Source organism: Vulpes lagopus, chromosome 1 (assembly GCF_018345385.1).
Source record: "Vulpes lagopus strain Blue_001 chromosome 1, ASM1834538v1, whole genome shotgun sequence".
NCBI classification, from domain to species: domain Eukaryota; kingdom Metazoa; phylum Chordata; class Mammalia; order Carnivora; family Canidae; genus Vulpes; species Vulpes lagopus.
The window spans coordinates 66,413,064-66,431,984 of NC_054824.1; positions in this window are offsets into that span (position 1 = coordinate 66,413,064).

Here is an 18,921-nt window from a genome sequence, read left to right on the forward strand (position 1 = left end):
GTGGTTTCCCAAATGGACGTCTTGTAGCAGTGCTGAGGAAATATTTGCTGCAGTGAAACAATGTGCTGGGCGGAAAGCAATCGTCCTAAATCGCCCCCTGACAGCATGCCTGAGCTCTACCGGAGGCTCCTTTCACTGTACTTGCAGCTATTTTTCTGGAGGAGCAGTGTATCCCTGCTACCTGCCCAGGGAACAGAGATGACAGCCTCAACCTGAATTGGAAGGAAACTGAGGGAGAGGACACCACTCCCCCTCTTCTGGGCCACATGAAAGAGAGGACAGTAGGAGAACAAGGTGGTGGGGGGTGGGCTGGGGGTGGCATGGGAGACAGCCCTGTGCTAGGAAGATCCATACAAGGCCTACCCTGAGCTAAAGATACAGTAAATGGTGCCCCCATCTAAAGTGAGGATGCAGAGGCTGAGGGAAGTGGGAGGCTAGCCCAAGATTGCACAGCATGTGATGATGGAAGGAGCCAGGAACCTTGAGCTTTGGTCTTTTGGGTTCTGCTTAAGGTTTTGTCTGTGGATCCCAAGTATTCTTTTCTGAACTCCTTGTCCTATGTCTCAGGGCTCCTTCACTCCCTCCTCAGAGGACCAGGGCCCCTTAGGACTTGCTTTGGAGAAGTGACCTGCTTCCAGGAGCTTCTGTCTCTTAGGGTCTCTGAGTGGCCAACTCCTGAAGGTGGCCAAGTCTTCTCTCTGCCTGTGGAGTACAGCCACTTGTATATTGATCAAAGGAGAACCTCTAAGAGAGAGGAGAAGGAACAGGAGCAGCAGGGGGAAAAGAAGAGCTCCTTATTAGCCTATGAAGTCATCTAAATAAGGCCTCCTATTGCGTTCATGGCTCAGGATTCAGGAGCAGGTTTGGTCTCGGTGGACAGTCTCTGCACCAAGCCTATTGTTGAGGAGTTAATCCAACAGAAAAAAACAGGCCACAAGAATCTTGTATATGATATCCAATGTTGTTGGTAATAGCAAAAACAAAAACAAACAAACAAAAAACCAAACCCTAGAAAAATGAATGTCCATTAATAGGAGAATGGTTGGCTAAACCGTGGTCCAATTTTGGAATATCATGCAACTGTTAAAAAGGAGGGAAGCTTAATGGTTGACTTGGAAAGTCACACATGAGAAAATCAAGTTGTGGAATAAAATGTGTATTTGGATTTCATTTTTAAAATTTTGTATATACTTGTAATTGGGGGTTAGGTAAATTAAAGCACTTGGAGAGGTCAGATTAGGGTCAGGTTAAGTTGTGAAAAACAGAAACATAAAGACCACAAAACAATAGCTTTTTAAAACAACATAAAGTTTACTTCTCTCTCACTGAAAGTTCTAGAGGTAAGTGGTTCAGGGCTGGTGTGGTAGCCCTACTCCAGGAAGTCCTCCAGGTTTCTTCTATCCACCACGACTAGCTTCCATTCCCAAGGCCATCCATGGCCCGGGATGGCTGCTTTAGCTTCAACATCCTAACCACCAGGAAGGAAGAGGGCACCAAGAGTAGCATGTCTTCTTTGCTTAAAAGGTCAGTTCTTTAAAGTCACATATATTAATTCTGGCTACATGCCATTCACCAGAACCTAGTCCCATAGCTACACTTAGATGCAAGGGAGGCTGGGAAATATAGTCTTTATTCCCAGGGTCCAACTACTCAGCTGAACGTCTTAGGAAAAAAGAGTATAGATACAGGGGACAACTAATTGCCTTTGCCCTGGAGAAGGAAACTTCATATTGATCACTTTAGGGAAGAGGTTTGGGAAGAGTCAAATATCAATTTTTTATAGCCTACACTTAATGCTTCATCTATCTAAATTATTATTAAAAATGTATTGGGGCACCTGAGTGGTCCAGTCGGTTAAACGTCTGACTCTTAATTTTCTGCTCAGGTCATGATCTCAGGGTCATGGGATCAAGCCCCACATTGGCTCTGTGCTCAGTGCAGATCTGCTTGTCCCTCTCTATCTCCTCCTCATGCTCTCTCTCTCTCTCTCTTGAATAAATAAATAAAATCTTTTTTAAAAAGGTATTACTTTGTTGCTTTCGTAATAAAGAACTCCAATAACATATTTCTTAAAAACCCTCTCTGATTGGGGACACCTGGGTGGCTCAGTGATTGAGCATCTGCCTTTGGCTCAGGGAGTGATCCCGGAGTTCTAGGATCGAGTCCCACATCGGGCTCCCTGCAGGGAGGCTGCTTCTCCCTCTGCCTATGTCTCTGCCTCTCTGTGTCTCTCGTGAATAAATAAAATCTTAAAATAAAAACCCCCGGATTGCTGCTTATTCTAGTATAATCTCTTAGCATGGCATTCAAAGCCCCCTCAGATTTTGCTGGGCCACACTTTGCAGTTTCTTCCCTCTCCTGTACACCTTGCTATGGCCGCACTTTTTTGTTATGAACCATCCACTTTTCCCTGCAAACTTCCTGCCTCCATGACTCAGTATATTCTGATTCCTCTTCCTAAAATGCCCTTTCTGCTCCTCACTTTATCTTTACAGATGCCACTCAAAAGTCATTTCCTGGGACAAATCTTCCTTCTTTGCCCTGGGTGATCACCCCTCTCCTTGTACCTCTGCTGCTGTGCCATCTGGTGATTCATCTCTTCTGCATCCACCAGATGCATTCCCCAGTAGATCAGGAGCTCCTCAAGGGCAGGGGTAGGCCTGGAACATTCATGTGCTTATATCCACCAGCACTTATGATAGTAATTGTTTCATTATAGGTGTTCAGTGAATGTGCCAGATACTGCCTGCAAGCAACATCTCATTTCATGCTCACATCAACCTGTGAGGTCAGTACCATCATTCTCCATTTTACAGGAGTGGGTGGCAATATTGTGAAGTGGCACAAGGAGCCAGGCAGGCCTGGGTTCAAGGAATAATACTTGGGTAAATTACTTAGCTTTCTGGTGTTTCCCCATCTGTAAATCAGAGCTCATGATTTGGGTCAGCATACAGTAGGCACTCAATAAAGACTCTTTTTAAAAAAATATTTTATTTATTTATTCATGAGAGACACAGAAAGAGGCAGAAACATAGGCAGAGGGAGAAGCAAGCTCCCTGTGGGGGAGCCCCATGCGGGACTCCATCCCAGGACCCCGGGTTCACAACCTGAGCCGAAGGCAGATGCTCAACCACTGAGCCACCCAGACATCCCAGTAGGCACTCGATAAATGGTAGTAATTATTGACTATCAGATGGCTGGGCCTGGGATCTTTTTCTCTTCCATCCTAACTCTCCTCCACTCAGGTGGAGTCAATGCTGCTCAAATCCTTCGTCCAGCCCCGTGGCCCAGTCCAGGACAGCTCGGGCGAGTCCCAGCCTATTCTCTCACCAGCCCTGATGTGGAAGCTGGAGGAACAAGGGGAGAAGGAGGAGGACAGAAGTTTGGTGTCCCTTAAGCGATATCCCCTTTCCCCAGCATGTTCTTCTGTGGCTCCTCTAGGAGCTCACCATCTGGGCAGTGTCTTTGCTGCTGGCTCATTCTCATTGATCAGAAGGGACTTCCTCTGTCTGCAGGACCTTGAATCACCCTTGTGGGGTTGGAGAGGGACATGGGCAGATGTAGTTTTCTAGGACCCTGAAAAGAACAGGTGCCAAATGATGGGAGAGGCCCTTACCCCATGACCCCATTGCCAGTCAATACGTGCTTTGGCAGCCTGCCTGTACAGCTTCTGGCTGGGCAGCCATCCTCCTGCCCACCCATCCTTTGGCACCCATTCCCTGAGTCCTGCCACCCCAGGAAGAGAAATCATCCTGAACTCTGCATAGGGAACACAGACAGGCTTCCCATGCAGAGGAGCAAGATTCTAGCCTAATAATGGGAACCCTATAAATCCAGCTTATAAATGACCCTAACTGGACACTGGACTCCAACACACACACACACTCAGAAGCTAGCAGTGGCCTCCCTGGGGACCCCACAGCTCCTCCCAAGTCCTGTGTGGTCAGAAAGCACAAGCCATTTATCCTCTTCCCACAGTTAAAGATTTTTTTTTAATTTTTATTTATTTATGATAGTCACAGAGAGAGAGAGAGAGGCAGAGACACAGGCAGAGGGAGAAGCAGGCTCCATGCACCGGGAGCCCGACGTGGGATTCGATCCCGGGTCTCCAGGATCGCGCCCTGGGCCAAAGGCAGGCGCCAAACCGCTGCGCCACCCAGGGATCCCCTCTTCCCACAGTTAGAGGCCATGGAAAGAAGAACGGCTGCCCCTCCTTGTCCTCTGGCTTCTTAATGTCCATAATCTGCATCTCATTTGGTAATACCTTCTGCACTGAGCCAAGTGGCAGTCAGACAACCTGAACCAGGCCCTAACTGTGTCCCACATGCACAAACATGAACAGAAGCATTTGGGAGGCAGGAGGTCAGGTGATGAGCGCGGAGGATTCTGGAAGGATCTACCACAAGCCTTCCCAAGCGGATGGTGGGCTGTGTGGCTGAAGGCTGGGAGGGCGATCAGGGTTCTTTCTCCTTTCTGGCTGGGGGAGACAAGCCAGTGGGCAGAGGCAGATAGATGACCTTTTACCAGGCTGACCAGGTGACTTCTGGGGTCAGTGTTCTGAAGCCCTGGCTGCCATGCTCACCTCTTCTGTCACTTGTTTCCCTGTTCTCAGCCGATGTCTTAATGGCCAGGTCCTGACTCACCCTGGCCAGGAGGGGGTGGGCTAGGTGTAGGAATCTCAGCCTCCTTTCCCAGAAAGGGGTCTCCTAAAGGGTCGGGGACCTGGTTCATCCCGCAGTAGGGAATGATTCCTCTTGCCCCAGTAGGCAGTAATCCCAGAGCCTGGACCTTGCCTCCCACCATCAGCCGGGGCACCCAGCTCTGGCCCCAGGGGCACCCAGCTGGGGTGAGTGGTTTGGGCCAGGAGAGACAGGAGGAAGACCTCCCATCTCTGCCCTCTGCCCCCTCCCCAAATTGCCTCCTTCACCTTTCACAGGTTGTGTTTACCTTGGCCTCCCCTTCCTGCCCTGTTCTCCCAGCCGATCTGATTGCTATAATTAGTTAATCAGTAACTGGCATAATTTCCTCCTGATTAATGCAGGAATAATCACCCACCAGGGCTGCCAGCAATTTGCTTATCAGAGTCACTTTGAAACAGCTTTGAAAATGAACGATTGGCACCTTCCTTGGGGTTAAAATTAGAGCCTGTGGAGGCCGCCCTCTGCTGTGGGCGTCTGGGATGTTGGGAGGGGCCCCCAGGGGAGCCCCCAGCCCGTGCTGTGTGGCCCGGCCTAATCTCTGGGGCAAGCACTGTCCTGGCCGTGTGGTCCTGTCCCCAGTCTCTCTGCCTCTGGGTCTCCCCCGCCTCCCGGGGCCCTGAGTGGTCAAGGCCACGCTGGCTGCTTCCTAGGCTCACTGTCTCCCGTTAGCACCACGGCTCAGCAGCACCCCAGGCCCCAGGGTGGGTGTCAGGCAGAGGTGGTGAGGGCCATGGTTCCCACAGCGTCTGGCTGCAAAGATGCTTGCGGGATGGGGGAGAGATGCTCTGAGGGCCCCCACTGCACCTGCTGTCTGGAGCTCCTGGACACACAGGGAGATGGGGAACACGTCCTCACTCACACCATCCAGCCACGCGGTCATTTCAAGGGCAGGTGGCAGGGTACTGGGGCGCATCCCGGAAGGGAGCTAGCGGGTGGAGACTAGGACAGGAGGCTGGTCCAGGAGGAGGAAGCTGTTGGCAAAGGGCAGGGCAATAGGGCAGAAGGAGGGGCCCGCCCTCAGTGGTGGCAGTGGTAGTAGTAGTGGTAGTAACAGCAGCAGCAGTAAAAGGCAACCACCCGACCGTGGAGTACAGGAATTATAGTAGCTTCACATACGTGATCTTATTTCATCCTTATGAGATGACAAAAAACACTTAATGAGCACATACTATGTGCCAGTCCTGTTTCTTTATTTTTATAATTTTATGTTTATTTTATAATTTTACTTTTATTATATATATATATAAAATTTTACTTTTTATTACGGAAAATTTCAAGCATACACAGAATTGTCATAATGAGCTCCTATGTACTCACCACCCAGTTTCTACAATTTATTAATGTTTTTCTAATCTTGTTTCATCTCTCCCAGCCTCCATTCTTGCGCTTGTTTGAGTATTTTCAAACCAGTGCCAGACATATCACGTCACCCGGAAAATGAGATGCAGGTAGGAAGAGCATGGTCCTCACAGGGTTGTTGAAGGATTTAATGAGATTGTGCATGTGCAGGTCTTAGGACACATATGCGCTCCATAGATACTGGTTATTACTATGTAGAAGCCAGGAAGTGTTAAAATCTTATCTAAATCTGTAAGGTTTAGAGGAGATGCAACGGACAGGGTCAGGGGTGTGAGAGTCTCCAGGGGCTGTGCAGGGGTTGCTCAGACAGCTCTTGGGGTTCGGGGCAGAAGAGGCTGGCGTGATTGTCGTCCACACTTCCTGTGCACGTGAGTCACCTGAGGCGCTGCAAATGGCAATTGAGTTAGTGATCGCAGGGGACGGACGCTGTGGCCTTACGGCTGAGCTATGGCCTCTGGGTGTTCCCTTTGGCGCATCAAGTACATGCCTCTCTCCAGGTCTCCTCTTAGCAGCTTGAAGAGTCAGGGGCCCTGGGGGACTAGTTCAAATTCTCACAGAAGAGGGGTTCATGGCATCCAGTCAGGAGAAGTCTGGGCAGTCGCTTGAGTACTCTCTGTGCAGGGGGGCTGGCTGTGTTTGTGCCCAGTGCACCACTGGAGAGTGAGGGATACGGGAAAGAGGAGGTGGAAGTCACTATTCCTGTCCATTAGGAGCCCACGACCTGGTTGGAACACACTGCGCTAAGCAATAATCTACAAGACACACAGCTGTCACATGGTGACGTGTTGCCGCCCCAATCAGATCTCAGGCCTGGCCTGATGGGGCCCTGACACTGAGCGTGTGGAAGTCCATGTGTGTGCACATGCATGTGTGCGTGCACACTCTCGGACGCACACTCCTGACTTGCAAATGCACCGTCCAGCGTGCACATTGTCAAGGAACACCTGTTCCTGAGAAGCTTTTGTCAGGTGAGAAATAGTAAGTGGATACAGAAATATTACTCTGTCAAATAGGTAAGACTGTATGACTGGCTGCATTAAAAAACAAAACAAAACAAAACAAAAAACTACACAAAAGCTTTTTAAAATGAACTTTGTGTTGAAAGAATCAAGGTGTTTTCGATGCTTGGATGGCTGCCAATGGCAGAGCTTGGACGAGAGTGAAGGTAAATAAGCTTCAGGGATCAAGTATGGGACGGGGTGTCTATTTCTTTTTTTTTTTTTTTAATTTTTATTTATTTATGATAGTCACAGAGAGAGAGAGAGGCAGAGACACAGGCAGAGGGAGAAGCAGGCTCCATGCACCGGGAGCCTGATGTGGGATTCGATCCCGGGTCTCCAGGATCGCGCCCTGAGCCAAAGGCAGGCGCTAAGCTGCTGCGCCACCCAGGGATCCCGGGGTGTCTATTTCTGAAGGGGAGGCTGTGGCCCTCTCCCCAGCCCTACCTGTGAGCTCCTCCCTTTGCATGACATTGACATTTTGTATCCATCTCCTTCCTTTTTTTTTTTTTTTTTTAAGATTTTATTTATTTATTCATGAGAGACACAGAGAGAGGCAGAGACACAGGCAGAGGGCGAAGCAGGCTCCATGCAGGAAGCCCAATGTGGGACTTGATCTTGAAACTCCAAGATCATGTTCTGAGCCGGAGGCAGACGATCAACTGCTAAGCCACCCAGGTGTCTCCATCTACTTCCTTCTTGAACCTCTCACTCCTTCCATTTTGCTGACACTGAATTCATTCACTTCTCCTACATCTTTAACGGCCCCTCTTTCCCCTTCTCCTTTGCTCACTCCTCCCTCTATCCACCCCCCCCCCCCCAAGGCAGCCTGCCTGGGACTCCATCCCCAGCAGAATTTAATTTTGGTACCACCTGCCTCCCTTGTGTGATCTCTTTGATTCTCTTGTCTTCAACTTCTGTGTTGCCACCAAGCAAGTGTCCCAAATAAATCCCTTTTCCTTGTCCTGATCTTTCTCCAAGGACACCAGCCAGCAGTTCCCCTTGTGTGTACTGGACACTTCCACTAGGCTCTCCTGCCGGAACCTCAAATTCAATTTGTCTTTATCAATTTGTCATAATATTCTTCTGCAAATTAGATTATCCTTCTGCAATCCATAAACCCTCAACTGGCCCTTTCAGTCCCTTTATCCAGAAACTTTGGAGTCACATCCAGCTCCCACTATAATCATGTGGGTCCAGGGGCTTCTATCCTGATTCTCTCTTCTTTCTCCCTCCTCCTCTCTATCCCCACCAGCCAGCCCCCTGGCCCTCTCACAAGGACTCTTTGCCTTTCATCGTGTTCTGTCTCTCATCCACCCTTCAAACCCTAACCCGAATAAAAAGTCCAGACTACTCGGGAAGGCACCTGTGAACTCACTGGAATTGGTCCCAACCAACTCCTTCCACTGAGTCTCCCTGTGTTCACTTCCCTCACCATGAACCCTCTGCCTAAGCATCGCCCTGGGTGTGGCAACTTTCAAGAATACACTAAGCACTTTCACACATTTGTCCCTCACTCTTTCTTGCCCCATCCTTGATTTCTACCTATCCCATTCCTACTCATTTTATTAGTGAGCATCAAGTACAGCTGCAAATAATAGACTCCATGATAGTGACTAAAGATAGATGTTATTTCTCTTTTATGTAGAAATGCAGATGGAGCTTTGCTTCATGAAGTCCTCAGGGATCTAGACTCATTCTAGTTACTGGTTTGTCATCCCTCGGGTGTGGTTCCCATTCTCATGATCCAAGGCAACAGCCAGAACTCCAGCCATCACCTCTGTGTTCTATGTAGCAAATTGGGCAAAAGTTGCATAGGAATCTGATCGGGTGGGGGTCAGCAGTACAGGTGGTAAAAGAAATCACCCAACACAGAACAAAATAGAAATTTGTTGAATATTTTGTAAGGGAGCAGTGCGCAGGATGGCAGAGGTGAGACTGCCTGCTCTGAGGTGGTGGTGGTGGTGGTGGGGTCACAGTTACAGGGTAGAGTGACAGTGTGGGGACATATGGAGTTTCCCCTATTTTGTGAGTAGCCCACTGGTTAGTTAGGGCCTATAGCTTTCAAGGTGGGTCACTTCATGAAGCTGTTTGCATTCAGCTTGCTGGTCAGTGGCGGTGGTCTGTGGTCACTGTGGGCCCTTCTGGCTCAATTAGCATTCCATTGCTCAAACCTGTCACCTAAAAGCAGCCTCTACAAAGGGCACGTGTAACTGCTTTAAAAGAAGGCTACCAGAGGTACCACAGTGTTTTTCCACTTATATCCTATTAGCAAGCCGCAAGGGAGGGTGGGAAAATTTGTCTATTTTGAATTGTGTACCTAAAAATCTGACCTAAGGTCTTACAATATACTATGGAAGAAAAGAAAAGAGGATACCGGGAAACAATTAGAAAACTCTGATACCACCTGACAGAGACCCATTTATTTATTTTATTTTTAGACAGAGAGAGCTGGTGGGGGGAGGGGCAAGGGGAGTTGGAGAGAGAGAATATTAATCAGACTTCACACCCAGTGCAGAGCCTGACATGGGGCTCGATCTCAGAACCCTGAGATCATGACCTGAGCTGAAATCAAGAGTCAACCACTTAACCAACTGAGTCACCCAGGTGCCCCAGACAGAGACCCATTTAAATGCCTCTCCCTTCAAGTGCTTCTAAGAGCCCCAAATGGAATTAACCACTTCTTCCTGGGCCCTTGCCTATAGCAGTTACCAGAAATTCTCTCTGCTGTCTATTGCAGTCAGTTCTGGAGTTGATCTTCCCTCCTAGACTGTGAGTCCCTGGAGGCAGGGGAAGTGGCTTCTACAACCCTGCGCCTCCTCCTGGCCAGTCACAGGTGTGGCAGACCAGGTACTTGAGTGCGTGTTGACCAGACTGAGCCCTTGAGCATCTTGGGTCCTTCCTCCCTGGGGACCCACGGCATGGTTTTGGAAGCGTTTGGCTGTTGTCAGGATTGTAGCCTCCTGGAGCTGGTGCGTTGGTGGACCAACCCTGTGGCTGTAGTTTGTTTGCTTTTACATAATGGCACTTTACTGAGGTATAATTTGTATACCTTCAAGTGCCCTAATCTTAAATCTAAGTCAATGACCTTTGACAAATGTACACACTCATGCAACCATCACTCAGAGCAAGAGCTATAACATTCCTGGCACCTCTAAAGGCACCCTTGTGCTCCTCCCTAGTAATAGCCCTTGCAGAGGTAACTGCTGTTCAGGTTTTTTGGGTGGCTGTGGTTTATTGGTGCTCGTATTAACTTCATCAACAACTGGCTGCTTGGTGGCTGTGAAGAAACTAGGAGCTGGGGTTGGGAAGCATTTATGTCCACTCCAAATCTTCTCCCATCTCTCTGTGTGCCAATCATACTAGTCTTTTTTTTTTAAGATTTTATTTATTTATTCATGAGAGACTCAGAGAGAGAGAGAGAGAGAGAGAGAGAGAGAGAGGCAGAGACACAGGCAGAGGAAGAAGCAGTCTCCATGCAGGGAGCCTGATGCGGGACTTGATCCTGGGTCCCCAGGATCAGGCCCTGGGCTGAAAGTGGCGCTAAACCACTGGGCCACCCAGGCTGCCTGAGTCATACTAGTCTTTAAGTTATTTTAACTCATCCAGCTTTCTCTGCCCCCAGGACCTTTGCACATGCCATTTTATCTTCCTGGAGCATTCTGCCTCCAATTATGATGGCCTATATAATTCCTGTTTGACCTTCAGGTTTCAGCACAAGCATCACTGCCTCATGAGACTATCCCTACCTCATCCAGACTGGGTTCTATATCTCATAGCACCTGGCGCCTTTCCTTTTGTAACAACCATCACCTTTTAACTCTTTAATTCCTGCTGTGACAGACACACCCCAGGATGACTTCTCCCTGAGTCACACCTCTTGAGTGTAGGTGGGACCTGTGATTTGTTTCTAATCAATAGACTATGTCAAGGGCAACAGGGTTTCACAGTCCCAAATCCATTGATTTGTGGTTAATAAAAAAGGAGATTATTCTAGGTTGGCCTTACTTAATCAGGTTAAATCTTCTTAAAAAGGGACTGGGGGACCTCCTTGAAGTCAGGGACTTCTGTTGGACTCAAAGAAGCAAGTCACCTGGAGTTCCACCTCTACATGGATATTATTATGGTTTGAACTTGAAATTAGATCTTTCTCCAGTCAAACCTCTGCTGAGAATGCAGCCCAGCTGATGCCCTGAAGTAGCCTCGTGGGACTATGAGTAGAGGACACAGAGAAGCCATGCTGGACTCTGGGTCCACAGAAACTGTGAAGTAAGGAATGTGTATTGTTTTAAGCTTCTAAGTTTGTGGTAATTTGTTACGCAGCAAAAGATGACTGCCTTCACTAATATATCTGCCTTCACCTCTAAACTATGAGATCCTTGGGGGCAGGGACCTTGTCGTCTGTCTACTGTGGCTATCCTTGTTCTTGAGATTCTTGAATTTTCTTGGTTCACAGTATCCTTAGTGTCTTCATTTTTTCTCATGATGTCCCTCGATTGAAAGAAACACTAACGTTTCCATTTATTCAGTAGTTATATCCAAACAACTTAAATATTTGTGTTCTAACAACATAGTAGTCATTTGCAAAAAATAATACACATAGATTAAAAGAAAAAATAGCTTATTTTATTCTTTTTTTAAAGGATTTTATTTATTTATTCATGAGAGACACACACACAGAGAGAGAGGCAGAGACACAGGCAGAGGGAGAAGCAGGCTCCATGCAGGGAGCCTGACGTGGGACTTGACTCTGGGTCTCCAGAATCAGGCTCTGGGCTGAAGGCACCGCTAAACCATTGAGCTATCTGGGCTGCCCAGTTTATTTTATTCTTTTTTTTTTTTTATGATAGTCACAGAGAGAGAGAGAGAGAGAGAGAGAGAGAGAGAGAGAGAGGCAGAGACACAGGCGGAGGGAGAAGCAGGCTCCATGCACCGGGAGCCTGATATGGGATTCGATCCCGGGTCTCCAGGATCGCGCCCTGGGCCAAAGGCAGGCGCCAAACCGCTGCGCCACCCAGGGATCCCCCAGTTTATTTTATTCTTAACTGCACTTATTTACTTGTAAGAAGTGTGCAGCTGTTGGACACTGCACAACTTCTCAAACCTTGGAATCAGAGCAGATGCCAACACCTTCATCCTGATTTCCCATTCCAAATTGATTTTTACGTGGGTGAAAATCTATCTCTGCAACATCACCAAAAGGAATGCAACACAAACTAATACTTGGTGTGAATGTGAACCACCTCAAGCTAGAGGCCTGCATGGTGTACAACGGATGTTGCTGTGTTATCTTCGAAAATTTAAAATGTGGGCAGCCCCGGTGGCGCAGCGGTTTAGTGCCGCCTGCAGCGGGGTATGATCCTGGAGACCAGGGATCGAGTCCGTGTCGGGCTTCCTGCATGGAGCCTGCTTCTCCCTCTGTCTGTGTCTCTGCCTCTCTCTGTGTGTCTCTGTGAATAAATAAATAAAATCTTAAAAAAAAAAAAAAGAAAGAAAAATTAAAATGTCCCACTGTGCCTCTGTGAGATCACTGAGGTGCTCAGGGCACCATGACTCATACGAATCATAAACCTGTACATGGAAGGGACTCAACAAATAGTCACTAACTGAGAAGTGACTGCCTGATGGATGAACTGTGATGGGAGGGGAGCCCGAAGAGAAATAGAGAGAGCTTTGGAGTGAAAAGGCTCCTTTGTCCTCCCCTAGCATGGTGGCTCTAGAGGACTGGCCCTGAGAGTCCAAACAGGAAAACAGAAGCCACTCCAGATGTTTCAGACAGGAGGAACTTAACACAGGGCATTGGTTATGCAAGTGGTGGAGGCACTGAGAGAGTAGACAAGGCGTGGTGAGGTGACTCGGAGATCAGTGAGAGCTGGAAACCGCTATTTCCCTTTGTCTGTTGAATATGTTTTTATTTGGAAATTGTATGTTTGGCAGATGTAATCATTACTAGATTAAGATAGGCCCTAAGAGAGCTCAGAGCACCCTAAGTGGTGCCTGGATGGCTCAGTGGTTGAGTGTCTGCCTTCAGCTTAAGTCATGATCCTGGGGTCCTGGGATGGAGTCCCGCATCAGGATCTCCCCCCAGAGAGCCTGCTTCTCCCTCTGCCTATGTCTCTGCCTCTCTCTCTGTGTCTCTCATGAATAAATAAATAAAATCATATTAAAAAAAACATAAGCCCTAAATCCAATGACAGATGTGTCCTAAGAAGAGAGAAATGTGGACACAGATGCAGGGAGAACACCATGTGTCAAAAGAGACAGAGGTTGGAGTGATATGTCTCCAAGCCAAGGAACACCAAGGATTGCTGGTAAACCTCAGAATCTAGGAATTGGCAAGGGGGATCTCTTCTCTTTCTTAGAGCATATGGAGGGAATATGGCCCTGCTACACCTAAATTTTGAACTTCTAGCCTCCAGAACTGAGAGAATACATTTCTGTTGTTCTAGGTTATCCAAGTTTGTGTTAATTTGTTACAGCGGCCCTAGGAAACCAATACAGCGATCTACTGGCACCTCAAACTCAACACGTTCCAAACAGAGATGATCACCTTCCTTCTCACGCCTATGCTTCTGGCAGGTGTCCTTCCCCCAGACTTGAAGTCAGAGCTTCATCCTCATCCACTCTGTGGCAAATCAGTGCCAACTTCTATTCTTTAGTCTCACTCACTTGTCCCTCTCTTCCCTCTGTCCCCTACCTTCTTAGTTGTTGTTTTTTTAAAATATTTTGTTTATTAGAGGGGGAGAGATATATAGAGAGAAACAGAAAGGGGTGGAAGAAGAGCAGAGGGAGAGGGACAAACAGACTCCACGCTAAGCACAGAGCCCAACACAGGGCTTGATCCCATGACCCTGAGATCATGACCTGAGCTGAAATCAAGAGTAAGATGATCAACCAACTGAGCCACCCAGGCACTCCTCCTCACCTTCTTGGTTTAGACCCTCATTCTGGATCTCATGACCCCATGCCTCCAATCCATCTTACACAGGATATCAATTCCATTGCACAGCTATCATGTGATATCCCACTGATCCCTAGCTAAAAACCTAAACAAACCTCCTTTGCAGGGAACCCTGCTGATGGCCCAGCAAATCCCCTTTATTTGGCAGATGTGCTCATCCTCCAGCTGCTGTGAGCATTGACTGATAACTCTCAACTGTTCCTTCTTTGGAGAATTGCTCTGGGCCAATGGGAGCCATCTTTTTCTAGGAGGTTATGTCCTCAGTATCAAGGACAGCCCACAGCCAAAGACTGACTGATTCAGTGTACAAAAGGCCAACCCCCTTGCCTCAAAGCATGGTTAAGTCTGTGGTATAATTCATCCTCCAGAGCTTCTGGGGGGATCAGGCAAAAGTCAGACATTGGGCGGAGACCACATTCTTGCTTAGCCCCTTCCCCTACTGTAACCGCTGCTCCTCACTTTCTCCTGAGAGTTTTCCCTAGTAATCACATCATTGAGTTACCTGTCCTGGTCTCTGCTTTCAGGGAGCCCACCTAAGATGATCCTTGGTAGAGCAACGGCATTCCTTAGTAAAATCCACACTCCTTCACTTGGCATTCAAGGCTGTCCATGATTAGACCCAGAGCACTCATGTTCCCACCTTGCCTCTCCTCATCCTCCTTCCCTTGTTCTGTGCTAGCATAGCAGCAGCGTGCTAAGCATAGCAGATCACTGAACTGCATACTGTGTCAGGCATATGTTCCTCTATTTCCCACCTCCGAGCCTTTTCTATGCTCTTCTTCCTGGTGGGCCTCCCTTCTCTGCCTCTCTTATCCGGACACATCGGAACACTACCTACACTTCAAGTGGGGAAGTACAGAAGACCCATCTCCCTCCTTTGATCTCTTAGAGCACTTCCTGTCTCTCTCCAATGACGTGAATCACTTCCTGCTCATTAATCATAGGATAATGCCAACTTAAGTGGCACTCTTTCTGTCTCAGTTGAGGCCCCAAGTTACAGGGTGCCAACTAGTCCCCATCCAAATTGGGGTGCAAGACTACCCCAGCAGAACCTACGAAGGAGGTGGCCAAGAGCTGGCCCTCACTGCTGACTGTTCACCTCTAGGCCATCAGAGAGGTGGGGAGGCTGAGGGAGTGAACTGAGCCTCATCTCCCATATGTGGAGTGTAGGATATGGTGACTGGGTTTAGGAATTGTGCCTGGAAAATCTAAAGGATCAGGGGCTGCTCCTAGCTACCTGTTTTGATGATGAGTCAGTGTTTGTTAGAGCCAAAGATGCTGAGGACTTCCCATGGAGCATCAGGGGGCCAACTGGGATTGATTTACATTCTTTTCAAAGGGGTGGGCCAACAGATGCCCTGAGATGGAGGGCAGATGAAATGACAGCTGGAGAGTGCCACCCCCACATCAGGGAACAATGATGGATGAGAAAGCCCAGCAACGGGTTCCCACTAGAGGACAGGCAGCTTTGTACACATGCTGAGCCCCAGGAAACTTCCACTAGAATACTCCACCGAACCAGGCAAGGTATATCTTTCCTGTCCCAAACCTCCCCACCCTGAAACCCAGAGGGACAGAAGTGGATGAAGATTAGTGAAGGTAAAGGGGGGGGGGTCTCCTGGGGGAACAGAAGAGAAATAAATGAAACTTGTCCCTCCTCTTTTCACAGCAGAGTTGGGCCCCACCCGGGACAGGCAGCCAGCAAGATGCTTCAAATTTGTAAGAAGGTGGGGCGCCTGGGTGGCTCAGTGGTTCAGCGTCTGCCTTTGGCTCAGGTCGCGATCCCAGGGTCCTGGGATCGAGTCCCACATCAGGCTCCCTGTAGGGAGCCTGCTTCTCCCTCTGCCTGTGTCTCTGCCTCTCTGTGTGTGTGTCTCTCACAGATAAATAAATAAAATCTTTTAAAAATTGTAATAAAGTTCCTCTCTGTCAAGATGTGGACTGCACTTAAAAAAACACACAAGCTTTATCGTGGAAAATTTCGAATACATCCCCAGGTAAAGAGAATACTCTAACAGGCTGCCATGCATCCTTGCTCAGTTTTGGTATTAGCAGCACTCAGCCAGTCTGGTTTCATGGGCACTCCTGCTCTTTTTCCTTACCCTTAACGGGCTAGACATTTTAATTATCACATGATAGTTTGCTTTTGTTACACAAGGAAATGAGAACTTACTGCCTAAGAGTAGTTTGAGCTCTTGGGATAATGGTTTCCCCTCTCTGTGCTGTAGTTACTGCAAGGTCATGATCCCTGCCCTGACCTACAGGACGCAGGCACTGGAGGTCCTCTGGGAATGATGGCATACCACGTGGTTGGCAGGCAGTGATGACAACAGAGATGACTGCCAGGACCAGAGGGTCATTGCATGGAGTATGGGTGACATGCTTTGGCATGTGGGTGTTGCATTCGTGGTGCGTGGCTGGGGTGGTGACATGTAGTTAGGTGTGTGCTGGTGTGTGGCTGGCATGTCTGTGGTATGTGGGAGATTGGGCGGCGTGCAGTTGGCACATACATGGTGGCCAAGAAGTGAGGTGTGCGGGTGCTGGCTGGTTTGTTGTGGGCTCACGGTATGTAATGATTGATCTGATTTGCCCTCCCCTGAGCCTCCCCTCCCGGCGGCTGACTGCATCTCATACATACCAAGGTTCTTATCACATCAAGAATTCATAATCATCCCAAAATATTCAATGGGGATATGAAATATTTACACATGAGGCGCCAGACGGTGAAATGAAATGAGCTCGTTCCCAGACCCTGGTAGGAGCCTCTCTCCTGCAGGGGCAGGAAGGGGGCTGAGACGCGGGGGCATCTTCACGGGGTCCCATCTCTCCTTCCTGAGCTCTGGGACCCACGGGGCACCTCCCATATGTGTCCTCATTCGGTGGGGAGAAACAGATCTCCAGATTCCTCCCTGTTCCCTGTGTGGGCAGGAGATGGCTGAGGGGGTGGCAGGAAAGCTGAGAGCCGCTAGTCCGGTATCATAGGAACCTAGAATCTTGGCAATGGAAGCAATGACATAATTCATTCACCCCTTTCTCTACAAAATGCTGAAGGGATCCTCATTTATCTGCTTGCTTAGCTCCAACAACGGGGAGCTCATTACCATTAGTCAACTGCTGGTGACTCATAGTTAGAAAGCTCTTCCTTGTATTCAAATGCCTGGAAACTCCATTTGCCAGTCCTCTTCAGCCTGACATTTCAGCTCCCTCTGAGGGTCACCTTGTCCATCCCACCCAGCCAGCCTGGGGTCCTTAGTATCTCGAAGACCCCAGCCCTGCCAGCCACCCTGGGATGGCCCAGAGCACAGATGGGCCCCAAGCAGCCGTAATGGCCTCATCTGTTTAATTAGCATGCAATTAGCCTAATGCATATTTTCACACACACCAGAGTTGCTTATCAATCATCTGCAGCCAGGGACAGACACACAGACGGTGGACCTGCAAAGCTAGGAGGAAGGAGATCTTCTCAATGACTTTTAGGGGCTCAGCATGGCCAGGGGGTTGGTTACAGAGCAGCCTGAAAGGTTGTGCCATGTTAAAAGGCCCAAAGTTCTTCCTTCCGGCATCCAGGGCAGGAAGATTATACTCAGGCCTCAGTTTCCCCAGTTGCAGCTCATTCCCACTCGGGAGAACAGTAACATTGACACCTCAAGGATACAGTCTCCCCCATTAGGCTAGAACCCTGTCCTCTTTGAGGACAAGTACTTTGTCTTCTCTTTCCTCTCCTGTCTCCCTCTCACTGCACTTGGAATTCTCAGCTAAGAAATAAGATCCAGAACAGAAAGAACGTGGGACGGGTAGTCTCTGAATGAGTGTGTTATGTTGACCAAGCTGTGTCTTCTGGCAGGATCTGTTCCCACCATGGGGTAGAAACAACAGAGGCTTGCTAGCTCCATTAGTGTTCCATTTCAGCTCTACCACCGGCTAGCTGAGTGGCCTTAGGAAAGCGTCTTAACCTCTCAGAGCCCCTGTTTCCTCAAATGCAAATGGATTATAACAATACGTACCTTGTGGAGTTGGTGGGGGAAATTTTTAAACGAGTTAACACAATGCCAGCGCTTACAGATACTGAAGACCTGATGCTTTCCTCCCACCTACCCTCCCTCCCTCTCTTTCCCTTCTATTTCATACTGTCTTGAATTCACAGGCTCCTCCATGGGCTCTGGCCACTTTGCTGGCAGGAAGGTGAGATGGGATCTCTGGGGACAAAACAACCCTTCCTATCCAGAAGGGCTCCTAGGTTGATCCCTGAAGTGAGAGAGCTGGGGTTTGTGCTGAGCAGGGGTATGCAGCCTTAGAGGGTGAGGCAGGGTGTTTCTGATTGACACGTTTTCCACAAGGATAAACTGGAATGTGACACTGTTACTGTCAGACCCCGAATGGTGGAACATGGAGGAGCCTAAATATTTCATGGTCAAGTTCATCAATAATGGAGACCAAGACTAAATTACATAACTGTCACCTTTCTGTTAAATAATATTTTCTGCAGGAGGAGGGGAGGGGACCACAGAGGCCTTTATTGAAAATCATGAATGATTTAGGGCAGCAAATAAAAGGGATCAAGAAGAGAAGAAAGGAGAGAGTTTCTAGGATCACCTGCCTCATCATCCAGGGATGGCTGGAAGAGATCTGAAAGGTATGAGGGTCTAGGAGGAGAGGGTGTGGAGTGTATCTACAGCAAGGCTTTGGGGGTTGGGAAAGACCTTCCAGAGTGGGGTGGGGTGATGAATGTGCTAACCTGAGTCTCACTGTCACATTGATCCTTTTTCATGGAGATGGACAGAAAGAAGCTCAGAGACAACTGTAAATCAGGGGCTCTGTCTCCCCATCAAATTGTACTCGGAGAGTAGGCATTTGTCTCCACCATCAGACCAGGGACTCCTCGAGGCAAGAGCTTGCCTCTCCC